At 43.7% G+C, this 14,174-nt stretch overlaps 1 protein-coding gene across 2 annotated transcripts in view; it reads left to right on the top strand.

The window, feature by feature from the left end:
• Positions 1-14,174, top strand: part of arl15a (ADP-ribosylation factor-like 15a) — a 45,638-nt gene that overhangs the window by 10,064 nt on the left and 21,400 nt on the right. The gene's annotated exons all lie outside the window — the stretch shown is intronic.

Raw genomic sequence — 14,174 nt, 5'->3', positions numbered from 1 at the left:
GGAGCAAGGGGGTCAGGGCTGCAAATTACAAATAGACAATGATTGAAAAAAAAGAGGCGGGCGGTTGTTCATATATTTGTCCAGAAAGGAGACTATGGTACCTAGCAACAAGCACGTTTATTATTATTTTTTAAATGAGGCTATGCAGGGAGAACAGGGTCAGCTAAACCTGTGATTATTTTTGCCACTGGTGGTGTTGCAATCATTGTTTGTGTTTTTTTGGGCTTTAATCTATGCTGCTGTTTCAGGAAACTGTTTTTTTATATGCATTTTGTGCCCAAATGAAAAATAAATGTACATTTTATGCATTTATTTTGACATGCAAAAATATCTAAAAAATATATAAAAAGTCATGATATCCCGATCATGTCATGCCAGATTACATAACTGAATTGTCCCAACGGTGTAACTATACAAACCGCCTCAAGGGTTCCAGATTTGATTGCTGATTCCTGACCTAATTAGATTACCCTTTTCTCAAAGAATATTTGATCAAAGATTAGTTGGAAAGTCAAATCAAGTACATGTGAAAGCTTCATCCAATGTCTTATTCAAGCCAAATTATTTCCGTGAAGCATACAGCCTGCAGGTGTTTATGACAATTGTCTGTGAGGAAGACAACATTACGCTAGACTGAAGTCGTTCATTTTGAGGACTAAATCAGGCATCTGTGAAGACTCCAGATGTATAAATGCTAATGATTTTGAATACAGAAATAAAAAAGTAGACTCATAAAGCGAAAGATTACTAAAGGTTTGCCCCTTGCCGCGATACATTTTGCGATACAGTGTGTGTAAACTGAATAGGAATGTGGTTTTTAAATTATTTCTGCTAGTAAATCTATAACTTTAACCAGTGATAGGTCACACATTCAACTGAATTTCCGCTTGACAAAGGTCATTGGAACAGCTTTTTACTTTTGCAACACTATTGAGTAACCAAGAAAGCGCAGCATTTTAGATTTATATTTAAATGTAAACTAGTAAACGTATTTTAATTCAAAAAAATATCTACGCAATTCAGGCAGAGCATACATGTGACAGCACTGGGGCCGACGTGCAAATCACAATCACAATGAGAAATGGGAAGAAATAAACAACCCACAAAACACAAAGGCAAACAGGAAAGTGTGTGTGTGGGGCAGCGTGTGTGTGGCAGCGTGTGTGCGTGTGTGTGGCAGCGTGTGCATGGAAGCGTGTGCATGGCAGTGTGTGCGTGGCAACGTGTGCGTGGCAACGTGTGCGTGGGTGTGGCAGTGTGCGTGGCAGGGTGTCTGTGGCAGTGCGAGATGCAGTGTGAGCTTGGTTGGGACCCTGTTGAGATCAATGTTCACAGTCCTGATGGCCTGGGGAAGGAAGCTCTGTCTCAGTCTCTCTGGGTTGGGGAGGATCCTTCATGATCCCAATGGATCTGGTTCTGGGCCTCCTGGTGTAGGACGGTCCTACAGGGAGGGGACTGGAGGCTCCAAAGAGGAGTCTGTATTTCTTCAGCTGCTTGAGGTGGTGAAAGCGCTGCCTCTCCTCTCCCACCTCTGTGATGGGGACTCCAAAGGTATATAACTGCTCAGCTCACCTTCTTCGCAGGAGTCCCATTAATCCACAGTGGCGCTGGACCTCCTGTGTTGTTGTGCTCTGTTAAAGTCCAGAATCGGCTCCTTGTTTTTTCGGGACATTCATGAGGAGGCTGTTGTCCTGATGGTTGAGATGGACCTTAACCATGCCACTAAATCAGGGGTCTAAAGTGGGACGGCCAAGGGCCTCTGCCTGTGTGTGTGTGTGCGTGTGCGTGTGCGCATGCGCGGTCATTCAGTGCCCTGGTTCCTGCGTGGTCATTATGGCATTGGGCAGCTAGCTAGGCACTGCCCAGGATTGCATAAATCCTGTCCCTTCTTGGCAGTCGATGTTCCCCTTGTCCTGGCACCCTCGTTGTGTTGGGAGCCCACTTTTGATCTGCTGTTAAGCGTAGTGTACATTGAATTATGATCTTGTTGATAAATCTTGTTATTGAGTTATGTTTGTTAAACTGAAATTCCTTTTTTTTGTTGGATTCCCCACAAGTGCAGCCTTCCATTACTTGCTGTTGTCTCAGAGCTGGATCATAACATCGTGGACGCGTGTCCGATGAGAGAAGCTGGCTGTCGATTCATTATGTTTACGTTATTCGGCAAAGTCTTTCTGGGTTAATGCGTGGGGGGCTTTGTTCTCGCTTTCCGTGCCCGGGGGTGACGCACGTTGGGTCGGTTCACCTTTTATTGATGTCAGCACTGGGTTTCTCTGTGTGCGATCTTTTTGGGAACTCGCACAGGGAGTTAAGGGTATTTATTTTCTTGTTCATCTGGTGCTGTGGGCTGGTGGAACATTTTTTGTTCAAGAAGATAGAGTTTGACAGTTTCTGCTGGGCAAAGCTGTTGAGCTGGATCATAAGAAAAATGAGAACAGTAGGGGGCTGAGGACACATCCCTCAGGGTCGCCTGTCTGCAGTGTCGGGGGGCTGAAGAGCTGGAAGCCCACGTTCCAGTCACACAGGAGGCTGTTCAGTCCCAGCTCAATCAGCTTACTTACCAGCAGGTCCGTTCGCACTATGGTGCTGAAGGCTGACCTGTAATCAATGAACAGCTGTCTCACATCGCCCCCCTTCTGGCTGTCAAGATGAGAAAGTGTGGTGTGTGCTGCTGAACATGAAACACTATCATCATCCGTGGATCTGTTGGGCCGATATGTGAGCTGCAGCGGGGGCCGCGGTACGAGGGAGGAAGGCAGTGACGCAATCCTTGATTAGCCTCTCGAAGCAGTTGATGACCACTGAGGTGAGGCCCATCTGTAGGCGATCATTCAAGCAGGTTTGGAGGACTATTGTTAGGCACAGGGACAATCGTGGATGTTTGAAACAGTCTGAGACCACAGACTTGGCAAGGGAGAAGCTGAATAATCTGGTGAACACTGGAGCTAGTTGATGAACGCAGGTGTTAAGTATTTGCCGTCTTAAGATACGCCGTCTGGACCTGCAGCAATCATGGTGTTTACACACGTTAGAGCCCTCTGGCTAGCATGTCTAAACTTACATTTTGATTAAACTAGTGGATGGACTCGAAGGAATGATTCATAATGCCATATACTGTACTCACTAATCAGTATTGTTTACAGAGGTGGTTGAAGTCAAGTCCTTCTATGGTATAATCCTAGGAAAGAGCTTTATCAAGTACTCAACCAACCCTATCATTACTATTACATTTTGGGCCTTTAGCAGACGCTTTTATTAAAAGCGCCACACATCAACCCACCAATGGCTGAGTCAACCATGCAAGGCAACAGCCAGATCCTTCGGGATAGGGTTATGTGTCTTGCTCAGGGACACCTCCACACACTTGGAGGAGACGGGGATTGAACAAGCAACCTTCCGGTTTCAAGTCAACCACATAGATTATGTTTCAATCTTTGAAAGTCAATATATTATTTCAAATCAAAGTATTATATATATATAGTATATTAAATGAAGTTAACCTATGTGTAGTTCTTCTTTACTTGGTGGAAACCAGGTTATATAATGTAACTAACTATGTGATTATTGCATGCATATTTCTTTCGCCTGTGCTCCATGATGTGTGGGAGGCTCCACACATCATAATTTTCTCTCGAAGCAAGACGTTTATGTAAGAACTGACTGTGGGTCACTGTGGGGTGTCTGTTTTCTCCATGTCTACTGCTTGGTGGACCTTGACCCGGCATGGTGTCGAATGAATTAAAGGACATACAAGAAAACATTAGGCCCTCAATGGTCACCTCCTCATGCCCTCAATGGAGTGGAAAATGGCTGTCCTACCCAGGTCTGCCTGTGACCCCCACGCAAGTACTTTTCCAACAGATTTTTGTTTTTACAAACTCGCTACTAAAACTGTAATCAGTTTTCTTTAAATTGAACCTGCCTGAAAACCCTTGTTTTTCTTAATTTTGAACTAGGTTCTGACCACATTGGAGTCGGGTATACTTGGATAGTCGAGAAATTCTTGCTTCCAGTTTGTGATTGACTAGGTATCCGGTATGCCTTAAATCCGTTTTTCATTGGCAAGGACTTTAAATAAAGGAGTATTTCTCTACCAGTCACAATCAGCCATCAGTAGCAGATCATTCACTTTCACAACTTTATAACTACCTGTATTATTTCGCCATCTTTGGCTGAGGAACCTTCCTGTCCTCAGGTTTTTTATTACAAAAGGTTATGTTTGCTTTTCATATTTGTATTGTGTTCCCTGTAAACCATATGAATAGTTGATAGAATTAGTAGAATTTATACAAAAACGTTGAGAATTATGCCATTAGTTAAACTATGTTAAAGTCATAACACAAGTTACCAACGCTTGATGTCAATGGGGCTTTGCTCAAAGCAGTACCTTAGTTTGCGTATTACTATTTGCATTTAACTTCAACGAGTATAAACAACCTTGCACAAGCCAAACTGCTTCTTCGCTTTTACGAAGTAGCAGGATTTACACTAAACAAGATTATTATTCTATCAACAAGACTGAAGACGAGAAAGAAAATATTAACTTATACTTTCAACAAATATAATTCATACTGTTGTATGATATTGATAATACTCAGGCCTGCATTAACCTGCCATTGGGCCCTGGGGCTGAGAGGTTTCGTAGGCCCACTGAGAGGGGATCTTTGAAGATGTGTAAATTATTTTCCGACATTTTGCTGTTGTCGACGGGGGGGGGGGGGGAATTGTGGTGTCAAGTAGCCACTTGGCCCCCTTTTTTCTTGGCTCATGATAGGCCTATGATCTTTGTAAGCCCCAAACAGAAAATCACATTGTCTTGGGCCTACCTGGGCCTATCATGAGCCAGTATAAAAAGCACATTTACTGCACATTTAAGCACATTTACTGTTCATCACGCCCACTGATTGGCGGCCTTGATAATACTGATCAACTATCATATTCACCAAGCTTATAACGACAACCAAAACCAGCATAACAAACTAAACACAAATATGGATCATTGGTTGTTGACATTTTCAAGTACATTTTCTTCTAGTCATTTTTCAGTCATTGATGCTTTGAGGCTGCATGGGAAGCATTACGTTTAGTCTTGGGTCACCAGGACAACTGGGTCTTTCCTAGTTGGCCTGACACTGACAGATGGTTGTCTTTTCTCCCTCCACCTTGCCACCTCCCCCCTCTAGCCTTTCCACCCCCGTGACATTCGGTCTGAAGCTGTGATTGTCACACGCACCAGCACTTCATGTACACGAGTTTCTCTTGTCTTTCCTGTTGTCTGGAGTAGCTATGCCTCAGGGGGAAACATTTGAATGGTCTGTCTTCCTTTGATGCTGCTTCTAAATCTAAGTAGGATTCATCCCATTCCATTATTCTGTGCTTGATCCTATTATTCCAGATATGAGTTTTAGTTAAAAGTAACAATTAATATAAATCTATCAACAGCAATAAGACAATATCATAGTTCAATCTGATTTTGAAATGGTATTTTTCCAAGGTTTTCTAAGGATTTGTCTAGAATTCTCTACTCAAATGTTATTTCTGTTAGTGTCTGAATGTAACTATGTTGTAGCCAATACATGAATGAGAACCGCAGAATGCATAAAATAATCGTGTCATGTTTGACCGAGGTTTTAAGTTGCATATTGTCACAACATTTCAGGCGCGATGCAAATCAAGTTATTCAGGCGTGTGGGAATCTCCACGTTCGGTCCATGGAACTCTTCACAATATGTGGTCTTCCTGTGTTTGTTTCCTTTCTGCTCAGGTGAAGTTGTATTTATAGGTCCTTATCTCGAGAAGGAAATGAAAAAAAAAAAAAAAAAGGAAAAGCGTCCTCAAGCAATTAATCATGCTATTAGAAAGTGACTTTCATTTTCCATAGCTGAGAGGAGATGATATGCCTGCCCCCAATCCTCATTATCATCCTATCAACCCAGGTATTTTATCTGTAAAAAAAAACAGAAAAACGAAACCACCCCAAGGTCATAATTAAGACGGATGATTAGGCCTCTGGTTCTGGCATGGCACCCTGTTATGCAAGCCAGAAGATTGAGTGGTGTGTTGCGCTCCCTTTCTTCCCGCGTAGGAGTGGTACCCGTTCCCCACGGCCTGCTTCCTCGTTCGTGAAAGGCAGGATGGGAGCAGTCGTTGCCCTTATCCTGGGACATGAATAATTCCCACATTTTACAGACGAGCCAGCGGACCTGGTGACACGGCGGATCACCCGGGGCAACCCCCCCCCGGCGCCCAGCGTGGCACCCCCTCCGCAGCCGTGGCGCACTCGGCCGTACCTTTCCCCCACTTTCCGGGGGGGATTTCTTGGGCGTCCGTGTGCGGTTGAACTTGGGCCTGCAAAGCTCTCTGGACACAAACTGTGCCTGTATGGCTAGCTCTATATAAATAAACCTGACGTTGACTGTGTGTTTCGGGAAACAACAATGAATCCCTTCCTGTGGGTGTTGTGTCGGCCATGAGATCGACCCGCGCCCCACGTCGAGGCCTTTGTCCGCCACGCAGGCCGGCAACCGTAGGCCGAGTTTGCTCAGGACAACGCATGGCTACCAGGCCCGCACCAGGCAGCCTTGTTCTGTTCTGTTTGTATCTTTTAATGTGTTTTGCATGGTTGACACACCGCACGGACACAGACACGCACACAGGTAAAGGGGAGCAGTGGTGGCTCAATGGCACGATGACAATGTGACCGTTTTGCAAGTTATAAATAAGCTACAACAGCCTTAGTTGTGTATAGAATTAGTCCACACAGTTATGCCAACTGTATAGAGTTTGAAGTCCCTGATGGTTGACTAATTAATATGGTAACTGAGTGCAGATTGAGTTCCAACTACTATTCTGGACAGTGTTATTCTACCCAATATAATTATTTTTATCAAACGCCAGAAATAAAGTTGTCCATCAAATTGAGAGTGTGACTGTCGTAATGATATGGAGGTGTTACTCTCAGAAATGTCTTCAAACTATCCACTTGTTAAATGATCTCTTGAATGCAACTGTTCTATCACATGGAGTCCCCTTTTTTGGTCCCCATACTCTTCCTGGGCTACAAACAAGTTCTCTTCTGCCCGCCCATGAAAGCCTCTGTGATATGAGAGACGAGGAGGACCCCGGCCCATCCTAAACAGGAATTTCCTCTCGCCCATATTTTTAGAAGGATAAGAGAATACTTTTGTTGCTTGATGCTTCTCACACAATAATGAAAAAAATAGATCGTAGTAGAGGATGTGGAGGCTATTCTTGCAACGATTGAGTCATGTCTGATGCAGACATGACTCAAGTATGATGCATCTGTAAAGTGCTAAAGTGGTACAATGACCACAATTTGACGGATTATAGGTTTAAATGCATGCATTCTTCTGGAAGAGGAGGCTAGATCGGCTTATCTTGATTGGCACATGGAGCCAATCAAGATCGTTATTTAGGCTGAAAGTGATTGTCTGGGAAGTTCATCCTATGTAGACCTACAGATTTATAACACCTAAAATATTTTTTTATAGACTTGTTAACAACATGACTTGACATAAATTCATGTCGAATCGTACCTGCCATTCCCAAATGGTTTCCTAGTTACTAGAACCGCTGAGGTTGGGTAAAATAGAGATCTATATCCCACACAAGAAACCGAGGGATTTAGATTCAAGGTTTTAGTTTGATTCCGATTTCATGGTTGTTGTTTTGCATGGTTATAATGCATACCAAGCATAATTGAAATTCAGTTGTTGGAGATTACTTAAGAAAGTGTAATGGCGCCATCTATTGTTGGCCCACGGTTTTGATACTAACACTTACTAACACTAACGCTAGTTCTAGGATGATGGGATGCTACTCTGTCTGCCATCGCTACAGGGGATTGTTAATCGAGGCCTAATCTTCCTTTTGCGGGGGTAGACTAATATCCAGTCTTATCTCAATGTCTGCAGTGTTCCCACCAGCACTGTATGGTTTAGGCGGCCGCCTTTACAATAGGGCCCCCGCCTTGACTACCGATGTATAAAAAAAAAAATATATATATAATTATTATTATGTTTTTTTATTTTTTATAAGTATTTTTTTATTATTATGCATCAACAAAATACAAAACTCCTGTAGGGAAAGAAAACATACTTCCATCAGGTACAACCCCCTTTCCTGGGAGAAACACTGGTCTGTATCCATGGGCTTACTGGTATCAAATGGGAAAGGGTTGCCTTCAATTAGAAATAATAGGGATTGAAAAATGCCTTTTTATATTAGAAATTATAGTCCTGGAATTATTAAGTAGATCCACAGAAAATGTATTGATGTTTGATGTAAATCAAACAAATCATAATTTTGTATTGGATATTTGCATTTGATCACCGCTGTTATGAAATCAAACGCATATTGTGCCATTTTATTATTTCTTTTGCCAAACAGGAGTGGCTACTTTGAGTATAGGTCTTGCTGTTCTTAAAACAGACTGTGAGGGTACAAATTCAGCGTACCTTTTCTCTTCTAGAGATTCACTTCTATGGTAAAACCACTAGGTGGTGCCATTCCATCAGTGATGAGCTCTTCAGGGCCACTGCCATGCCCCCACATCTTCATCATTAGGTCTGAAGAAGTCCACTCATAGCCACCCCACTGTTCATTGTTATTAGCAAAGCATGGGTTGCTTCAACAATCACACCATCATTTATGGTCAGCTCTTCGAGCTTGAGGTTTTGGATTAGCTTTAAGCCGCCACATTGAATAAAGTGGTATATTCTCCTTCCATAACTTCATGGTTGTTGATTTTAACTGTTTTTGAATAATGATGTCAGAAAAACAATGGTGTCTAGGCGCATGATTCTGAAAGGCAGACTGAAGGATGGGGTTGTGTTTTTGGGGTATCCGAGGTACTGCCAAGTGCTAGGCAGACATCAAAGAGGTGATAGTGAAATCCATCTGATTGATCAAACATGTCTTTCATTTGTTGCTGTTTTTTTTTGTATTCTTTTTCATTTGTACCCATTTGTGCCAGGCAGCTTGAGTCCTCGCTCAAAAGTATTCAAATCAGATAAAAAATAAGATGGAATAATAAAACCCTTTAAACTGGGAATAAAGTTGGGTCTGATGGCATTTTTCAGATTATACCATGTCACGGCTCGTGGGATTTGACAAACTAAAAACGATCACCAAAAACAAAACCGCACCGGCCTAGATTGTGCTCCGATTAGTTTCCCGTAACACTTGCACAGATGTACGTGTGACGAGAACGCTGTTTGAGTTTGTTTGTTGATTGGTTTAGCATTCCATCCCGGGCTTGACTTTTCTTGGTAGAGCCTCTGTCCCAGGTGACCCAAGAGTGTAAAATCCTTGGGCTGAAGTCTCGAGGCTTTGGGTTTGCGGAGTTCAGAGTCACAGGTAGAGCTGTGGTGGACGCTGGCGGCCGTTGGCCTCGTGCACCTTCCCCTGTGTTTTTAATAAAGTAAATGTTTCCTTCTGTGCACAATTGCCAAGGAAAGTTTTCCTTGCGTAATTCTACCATAAGCACATCTGTTCATCAGCCTTGACTGTGTGTGTGTGTGTGTGTGTGTGTGTGTGTGTGTGTGTGTGTGTGTGTGTGTGTGTGTGTGTGTGTGTGTGTGTGTGTGTGTGTGTGTGTGTGTGTGTGTGTGTGTGTGTGTTAGGGGGGTTGTGTGTGTTTTCTTAAATGTCTCCTACGGTCATCTGTTTTACATTTTATCACCGTCACTTATTGGTCGTATGTGACTAGCACAGATAAGCCCCTGAAATTCATGCTTCCTCTTAATCCTTAACTATTGTTTCATACAAATGATATTTTTTTCCCTGTTTCATTTATTTTGTTGTTGCAAGCAATGCATTGTTTCCTTAGTCTACGGTTTTAAACTATTTAATGGCACACTGAGAAACTATTCTATCAACCAGCAGGTGTCAGACTAACACAAAGTGTTGCATTTATTATTGCATTTAATGGGGTTAATAATGGAGCCATTAAGGTCATTAATTGACCGTATTGCCTTGCACTCAGTGTCTTAAGTCCCAAAGGATTTTTTGCAGGGATAGTTTTTTTTTAATATCAGATAACAGTTGACCATGGTGCGTCTATCTAGTCTTGTTTGACAAATGAATGTATGATGTGTGTGGTCATTTGAAAGGGAAGGTGCAAGTCACTTGTGCAAATGTAGGAATCTGCATACATGTATGCATGTTCTGTCACTCATGATAGCCATGGGAATATCTGCCGTCTCACAATTTAAGAATAGACACCTCCGGGTTACAGGGCAGTGGTTCACCAGGATGTTCCGACCACATAAAAAGTACTTGAGAACACATGACACCTGTATCACATGTTCAGGAAAAAGAATTATGTTCCCACAGCCTCAGTTGGGTGGGCTTTGAGCTAGCAAAGGCAGAAATCTGGTTCTGATTTACTGTTACATAAGCGTTTCAAGACAGTGTTGTTTTTGGGGAAGTTTGCTTTGATGGGGCGGTGTGGGGAGGCAAGAAAAGAAAAAGAAAGTAACGTGCAAAAGTATGGCTCCAAAAGCCAACGGAGTGGCTAAACAATTTGGGGTGACAGTATCTGATTGGAGTGGAGGCCATTTTAATATGCGAACCCCCCCCCTCCCTACCCAAACTCACCACAATTAGCGTGAGATTAACGGGTTTAGATCCGGTGGTGCGGGGGGGGGGGGTTTGACCCCCAGAAGGGTACACCGTCAACACACGGAGGAAGCTGAAGATGCAGGCCTACAAGCTGCACCTGAAACCAAGGGAGAGTTGAGAACGGGATTTGAGGTTGAGATGGAGGCCGGCCTTCAAAGACGCCGCCAGTCAAACCGGCGGGGCTCAAAGCGTGTGATTATTAATTACGGATGGCTTCCCGGCCTTTGAGAATCGGGGGGGCCGCAGACATCAGATGTGCGGCAGGGCAGAGGAGCGAAAGGCCTGTCATTACCGTCACTGAAACAATGACTGAATTTGGCTGTCATGCATTTCTGCCTAATTGACTGTTTTGATGCAGGTCCCCCCTCCCCCCCACACTTTTTTGTTTTTGCAGAGCCACCAATGTGCCCCTGCCCCCGGCCATGATGGGGAAAAACTTGGTGGGCTTTCAGCCTCACCCAGCAAGAACCTTCCGGAGGTTTCTTTGATGGCGAGAAAAGCCACACGGGACCGAGGGGCCTCTATGCCATCCATTTATGGATCTGCACCATAACACCCCGATTTTGATAGTCCCTGACATGACACAGTGAGGAGGAAAGGTTGTATTTCAAAGATGTGTATGTGTGTGTGTGCGTGCATGCAAAGGCAATTTTTTTTTTCTTTCGGGGGGGCGAGGGTGGGGGGGGAGGCGGTTGGTTGATAAAGGATGAAAGGGGGAGGTCTGGGACCCACAATCCCCACGAATGGGGCTCTAGTTATTTGCATAATTAACTATTGACACTAACTGTGCTTAATGAAGGGCTATTGAAGTCATTGACCCTTTTACATAGGCAGCCCCTGGGAATGGGGCAGAGCCTCCTTCAGCAAAGGTTAAAACAATGTGTCTGGTTAACTTCCGACAAACGCGCCGAAACGTCCCAAAGTCTTAGAGAATCGCGCTCAATGGTCGGGGTTATGGCACAGGACGACCCGGGCTTCTCGGAACCAAAAGACCACCAGATGTGGGCCTTTGGTGTCTCATCACTTGCTGTGATTTTTTTTGTTTTCTAGAACACAATTACTAAATCACTTTAACAGGAAATCTGTTGGAGCTGTTTTTCGTTCAAGCATGATTGTAAAGCCAGAAAAATACAAATGCGGTCGGTTATTTTGAACAAGGGTCAAATGAGGATAAAAAAAAAGGAGAGAAAAAGTAATTTGATTTTAATCTGAAACTTGACTCAGAAATCACTCGCCTTATAATTATAATAACTAAGGAGTTTTTCAAAACGTTTTGTTGGAAATGTAGTTATGTTTGTTCATTAGGCCATTAGGTCATAGCAACTCAACTCATTCAACCTTTAAAAAAAAAAGAAAAATGGTTTTAACTGAACTGACGTTACAGAAGATCCTTAAAGAAGATGGACATTGCAACATGACTAAAGTACAATGCAGAGGACGCTCACAGACAGCAAATAGCATACAAAAGTGAATCCTCAAAAACAAAACACAGCCAACACGTGTGCCACCGTGAACCGGTCGTTGTTTATTTTTTTTTAAGTTTCATGAATTAGTTCAGCATTGCAAACGTTGGGACTTTGTTCTGGCTGGTTCCGGCAGGTACATACAGACCATTTTGGTCCCCTAGATAATAGGGTTATTTCAAAACTCTTTGGTGTGTAGCAGTAAACAAGTGACAAACTCATGGTCCATGATATACAGTCTATGGGTCCAACTGTCTCAATTAGCCTCGGTATTTGAGGCAGGTGACACAATTGTCAAAATTGTCAACCGTCTTCTCATGATAAACAATGGTATAATGCATTAAGAACGTTTTGATACACTGAACCCTCTTTTCTTGGTCTGAAAAATGGAGGGAGGGAATTATTTGCCGGACATGTTCATTCGGCTCTGAAGATTTTTGTTGACTGAATGTGATTAACCCGCTTAGGTGAGTGGGTGTTACCACAGGATTAGACAATGCTCCTGGATTATGACGATATCCAGTTTCTTGTAAATATTCCTATGTTTTAAGCTTGCCGTAATTTGCTCCTTTTGATAGGCTATCATCATGTTGGTCTTACAAGCCTCCACAGACACACCTTTTCCATTAATAGATTTAGGCAGGGATTATCCTACCAAGTCTCTCCACACAAAAATCCATTGCTTTTATTTTCTCTCAAGCCTAGGTCTGGTTCTTTACTCTCAGAGATGTTCAACAAGGTTGTTGTCGATCGGAATAAGTGTGTACAATTTTTGTAGCATGTGTTGTGAGAAATAGTCTAGACACCTTTAGGGAACCAAAGCTTTTCCATATCCTGTGAGATATAATGTGCTTTGAAACGGCCCGTCCAGACCGCTTCCCCCTGGTCAAGCTGATTCTCAGCCACTACACAATGTATAATAACACATTTATTGTTCGGTTGGTCCCCATCAGTTTTTTTGTCTCCCAAGGGGCCTAGAGATGGTCGATGGGGGGCTTTTCACGTTTAATGGAAATGTTTTTTAAGCCAGAAACTTTCCCACACTTGTTTCAGGGAGATTGGGGGCCCTAAATTTGTTTTTATTAGAAATGTGGCCCATCGTCGATGGATGCTGTATGAAAATGTGTGATAACTGATGTAAGTGGGGCAAAAGCCCCCCTTCCCTCCATCCAGCGACCCTCTTTATGTCTATGAGATGGGGCGCCCCCCTGCCCCCCTTGGTTTTTGCACACTGGTTTCAGGGCCTTCAAAAGGGGGCCCCTTCGGCTTTGATCCTCTATATGGGTGCGGAAAAACATCTTTTTTTCTCCACGCTGTGCCGAGGAAACCCAATGTTTTTCGCCGCCGCAGTATGCTAATGCCGCCAAGCTAATCACCCTTCCCAATTACAAAATGTATATTCGGTGATGGCGCCCAGTAGCAGTCCCTTCGGCCCCTGGGCCTGGTGGCCCCCTTATCTTCCCTGCGGAGTAAAGGTACTCTCTGTCTGTGAATGCAGCCGACCCGCCGCCACGTCAGCCCCTCACCTCCTCCCATAAAGAGAGGGTAACATGAAAACATTCCCGTGGGTGGGCCCCTTAATGCGGTCCCCCCCCCTCATTCTCCTTCTAATGTACTTTTTCCAGTAGATGTCCAGAATCGCACATTGGCTCCGAGGTAGACTGCAGACAGATAAATGTTCAACTATTGTCCGGGGGGTCAGTCGTGGCTCTCTGGCCGCCGCGGGCTGTCTGAGGAGCCTGCTGTTTAGATCATATTTCTCCTGTCAATATGCTTCCCACCACCCACCCGCTGCAGCCGGCGCAGACTGTATCGGTGGTCTCACTTAGTACAAGCGCGTTTAAAAAAAAAAAAAAAACCTCGGTATGAAACCTGCCACCCACACAACTGTCGGAGCACATCCCTTCACAATCATCTTTCCCTCACTTTTTGGGTCACATTCTTTTGTTTTCTATTGATTAGAAAAATGTGTATCGCTTCGGGTAAACATGGAATTTACTGGGGTAGGAGGTTTTTGGACCGGGCTAGGGGGGGGGGGGGGGGGGGGGAAACTGTGCTAGTAAACAG

This window comes from Gadus macrocephalus, chromosome 11 (genome assembly GCF_031168955.1).
Source record: "Gadus macrocephalus chromosome 11, ASM3116895v1".
NCBI classification, from domain to species: Eukaryota; Metazoa; Chordata; class Actinopteri; order Gadiformes; family Gadidae; genus Gadus; species Gadus macrocephalus.
The sequence above is the reverse complement of the archived record's forward strand: the minus strand, read 5'-3'. Positions and strand labels throughout refer to the sequence as shown.